The 5,000-nt window shown below is 54.6% G+C and overlaps 1 protein-coding gene across 4 annotated transcripts in view; it reads left to right on the top strand.

The window, feature by feature from the left end:
* LOC125039784 overlaps positions 1–5,000 on the top strand; it is a 106,061-nt gene that overhangs the window by 35,829 nt on the left and 65,232 nt on the right. The gene's annotated exons all lie outside the window — the stretch shown is intronic.

Raw genomic sequence — 5,000 nt, 5'->3', positions numbered from 1 at the left:
ACACACACACACACACACACACACACACACACACACACACACACACACACACACACACACACACACACACACACACACACACACACACACACACACACACACACACACACACACACACACACACACACACACACACACACACACACACACACACACACACATACACACACACACACACACACACACACTATTAGATACGAATAGTATATATAGACATACATGTGTGTATATATGTGTGTGTGTGTGTGTGTGTGTGTGTGTGTGTGTGTGTGTGTGTGTGTGTGTGTGTGTGTGTGTGTGTATACATATACATATATACATATACACACTCTGGACTATACCTCTAGGCCTATATCATGAGCGTCACCGATTCTTAAATTATGCAAGTGCCTGCCAAGCCCAGTGTCGCGTTGGTGAGTCACACCCGACCAGCACGACCAGGGCGAGGCGGCTGGAGTTGGCTTCACCCCTGCGAGAGCGGAGACGCCCTCGCACGCCTATGATGCGAGGCCGCCCATCAGTTCCTCGGCGCATTCTTCGGAAACTGTATGTGCGCGCTTGTTTGGGTTATGTTTTGGAATGTCCGTGCTCTGTTTGGGGGTCGTTGTGAAAGGGGTAAAGGGGGAGATGGGGCACTGAGGGGAACTAGGGGCTTGGGAGAGAATCCAACGCCGTCTGTCTGTCTGTCTGAGAGAAAAAGGAGAATAAAGCGATGAAAAACGGTCGCGACGTAGGAAAGGGAGGGCGCTCACCCCTCTTTCCGGCGAAGGACGAGTGCCTCCCGTGACCCCCGAGAGCTAATTCTGATGCCATTGCACATCCGCTCGTCCCACGTTTCGGCGTCTTTGCAGGATATATTAAGTCTACGAGAGGGAGTCCTTGGCAGTTATAGTGAATGATTCTCTGTCTGTATATTTCTCTCTCTCTGTCTGTCTGTCTGTCTGTCTCTCTGTCTCTTTCTCTCTCTCACTCTCACTCTCTCTCTCACTTTCTCTCTTTCTCTCTCTCACATTTGATGATAGAAAGTCAGCCAGGCAATAGAAACGGCAGGGAGGGGAGGGGGGGAGGGTTGAGAGGTTGAATTATAATTAAGATAGATTGATCATCTCGCCGGGGCCAGGAACTTGAGTCTCGAGAAGTTAATACCCGATGAATTTCTTTCTTTTTTCCCTGACAGGAGCGAGTTTTTTTCCCGCGCCTTCGTTACGGTGTGGGTTAGTATGCTAATTCGCCAAAGGTCATTCTTTTTTTTAATACCTGTAGTTATGAGCGCACGAGCAAATATATATGGAGAGAGATTTCGTGACTGATTTGTTCATCTTCCTGTTTGTTATGCAGTAGTTATGTAATGTGTTTAAGTTCTCTGTATAATGCAGCGTCCGCACTGCTGTTCGGTTCTGTCGCTCCTCGGTCGTGACGGCATGACACGCTGAAACGCAGTGCTTTGGGAAGGAAACTCATGAGAGAAAACGCACTTTCGAGGGAAATTTTTGCAAAAAGATTTCACATGCGAATTCCAGATTGATCAGATATGGCGGCCGCCCGACTCTCTCCCGTTTCAGCGATGTCCGATTTCACTTGATTTCTAGCAGCGTTTATGCCTTGCTTGTTGTATTGTCGAGTTTCCCCGTTGCAGTGTTGCGCCGTTGTTGCATTGTTGTAAACGTTAGGCCTAAGCTTTCCAGCGTAACCTTTCTCCGGTCACACAGCGTTGCCATATGCACAAGGTTTCCAGTCCAGTTTGGCCACACTGTAACTAGAGCATTGTTCTTAAAATCTAGATAGTTTGCATAACTGTCATACCTGCAGCCTCCACCGATACCCGCTCGAGCGTATCTCCATGGGGTGGGAATGGGGGTAGGGGTTCGGGTGAGTGGGGGGGGGGGGTGAGCGAAGAACAACTTCTTGTGCGAATCTTTGTCCCAGTAGAGGCAACCTAGCGAGGAGCAGGAGGGGAAAGCGGAGGACGAGGAGCAGGAGGGGAAAGCGGAGGACGAGGAGCAGGAGGGGAAAGCGGAGGACGAGGAGCAGGAGGGGAAAGCGGAGGACGAGGAGCAGGAGGGGAAAGCGGAGGACGAGGAGCAGGAGGGGAAAGCGGAGGACGAGGAGCAGGAGGGGAAAGCGGAGGACGAGGAGCAGGAGGGGAAAGCGGAGGACGAGGAGCAGGAGGGGAAAGCGGAGGACGAGGAGCAGGAGGGGAAAGCGGAGGACGAGGAGCAGGAGGGGAAAGCGGAGGACGAGGAGCAGGAGGGGAAAGCGGAGGACGAGGAGCAGGAGGGGAAAGCGGAGGACGAGGAGCAGGAGGGGAAAGCGGAGGACGAGGAGCAGGAGGGGAAAGCGGAGGACGAGGAGCAGGAGGGGAAAGCGGAGGACGAGGAGCAGGAGGGGAAAGCGGAGGACGAGGAGCAGGAGGGGAAAGCGGAGGACGAGGAGCAGGAGGGGAAAGCGGAGGACGAGGAGCAGGAGGGGAAAGCGGAGGACGAGGAGCAGGAGGGGAAAGCGGAGGACGAGGAGCAGGAGGGGAAAGCGGAGGACGAGGAGCAGGAGGGGAAAGCGGAGGACGAGGAGCAGGAGGGGAAAGCGGAGGACGAGGAGCAGGAGGGGAAAGCGGAGGACGAGGAGCAGGAGGGGAAAGCGGAGGACGAGGAGCAGGAGGGGAAAGCGGAGGACGAGGAGCAGGAGGGGAAAGCGGAGGACGAGGAGCAGGAGGGGAAAGCGGAGGACGAGGAGCAGGAGGGGAAAGCGGAGGACGAGGAGCAGGAGGGGAAAGCGGAGGACGAGGAGCAGGAGGGGAAAGCGGAGGACGAGGAGCAGGAGGGGAAAGCGGAGGACGAGGAGCAGGAGGGGAAAGCGGAGGACGAGGAGCAGGAGGGGAAAGCGGAGGACGAGGAGCAGGAGGGGAAAGCGGAGGACGAGGAGCAGGAGGGGAAAGCGGAGGACGAGGAGCAGGAGGGGAAAGCGGAGGACGAGGAGCAGGAGGGGAAAGCGGAGGACGAGGAGCAGGAGGGGAAAGCGGAGGACGAGGAGCAGGAGGGGAAAGCGGAGGACGAGGAGCAGGAGGGGAAAGCGGAGGACGAGGAGCAGGAGGGGAAAGCGGAGGACGAGGAGCAGGAGGGGAAAGCGGAGGACGAGGAGCAGGAGGGGAAAGCGGAGGACGAGGAGCAGGAGGGGAAAGCGGAGGACGAGGAGCAGGAGGGGAAAGCGGAGGACGAGGAGCAGGAGGGGAAAGCGGAGGACGAGGAGCAGGAGGGGAAAGCGGAGGACGAGGAGCAGGAGGGGAAAGCGGAGGACGAGGAGCAGGAGGGGAAAGCGGAGGACGAGGAGCAGGAGGGGAAAGCGGAGGACGAGGAGCAGGAGGGGAAAGCGGAGGACGAGGAGCAGGAGGGGAAAGCGGAGGACGAGGAGCAGGAGGGGAAAGCGGAGGACGAGGAGCAGGAGGGGAAAGCGGAGGACGAGGAGCAGGAGGGGAAAGCGGAGGACGAGGAGCAGGAGGGGAAAGCGGAGGACGAGGTGAGAAAAATCAACAAAAACGGAAGAGGGGAAAGCTGACGGTGAGGAAAGGGAAGAGTAAGAAGTATACGAGGAAGAAGAGAGAAGGTGAAGGGGGGGGGGGTAAAAAAAAAAGTGGGGACACAGGGAAGAGGAAGAGAGAGAGAGGAAAATAAGAGCGGAGGAGACACAGGACACAGCCTTGACGGGTCCTCCCAATATGAAAGCGCAGACGCGTTCAACGACAGAGAAATTTTTACCAGACTAAATCCTCTTTTTTTTTTGTCGTTTCCAGTTTACTCGTTTGTTGCCTGATTGCTTTCGCGCACCAGGTTATCTAGGGCAGTTAGGTAGGCAGGAAGGACCCAGGAAGAGACACAGGAAGGGAAACAGGAGGAAGTCGAGGAGCTTTGAGGAAGGCACGGGGTGGTATAATTACTCCCTCCCCTCCCCTCCCCTCCCCCCCTTTGGTCACATTCCCTCCATACCCCCTCCCTCCTTCCCTCTTTCTTCTCCCTCCTTCCCTCTTCCTCCTCCCTCCTTCCCTCTTCCCTCTTCCTCCCTCCTTCCCTCTTCCTCCTCCCTCTCGCTATTACCTTCGTTCGTCCCTTCCTCCCTCTCTCTTTCTTTTTCCTTCCTTTTCTCTTGACCTCCTCTTCCGTTCCCTGTCCTCCCCTCCTCTCTCCCTCCTCCCTCCCTCCCTCTCTCCTTCACTTCTTCCCTCTTCTCCCTCCCGTTTCCCTCCCTCCTTCCCTCCCTCCTTCCCCTCCCTCCTTCCCCTCCCTCCTCCCTCCTCCTTCCCCTCCCTCCTCCCTCCTCCCTCCTCCTTGCCCTCCCTCCCCCCTCCTCCTTCCCCTCCCTCCTCCCTCCCTCCCTCCCTCCCTCCCTCCCTCCCTCCTTGCCCTCTTTTCTCCCTCCCTCCCTCCCTCCCTCCCTCCCTCCTTGCCCTCTTTTCTCCCTCCCATCCTCAACTCCTACAACCAATACTTTCTCTCCCCATTCCCCCTCACCCCCCCCCCCATTATCCACTACCAACCGCAGCCGCATAGAAAATAAATCGCTGACACCTTTCCATGCCATAGGTACGGTCTCATGGCGGTCCGGAAGGAAGTAGATCGGAGGGAATGCTTTTCTGAATTCTATTGATGTGTTTAATATTATAGTTTTATTATTATTATTATTATTATTATTATTATTATTATGTCATTATTATTATGATGATGATGATGTTTTTTTTTGTTGTTGTTGTTGCTCTTGTTGCTGCTGCTGCTATTATTATTATTATTATTATTATTATTATTTTGTTGTTATTTTTTATTGTTCTTGTTGTTGTTGCTTTACTTTTTTCGCTTTCTGCTTTGTGACGACAAGTGAAATTTTACCCGAGATTTGGGTTAGTTTTTTTTCTTTTTGCCTTTTTTTTGTGCGGGGGGGGGGGGGGTTTCTCTTCTCACATGTGGTCTCTTGCATCTGTATTATCGGATGCTCTTGCTCTTGCTTTCGAGATGGAG

This window comes from Penaeus chinensis, chromosome 27 (genome assembly GCF_019202785.1).
Source record: "Penaeus chinensis breed Huanghai No. 1 chromosome 27, ASM1920278v2, whole genome shotgun sequence".
Taxonomy (NCBI): domain Eukaryota; kingdom Metazoa; phylum Arthropoda; class Malacostraca; order Decapoda; family Penaeidae; genus Penaeus; species Penaeus chinensis.
This window is presented reverse-complemented; position numbering and strand designations above follow the sequence as displayed.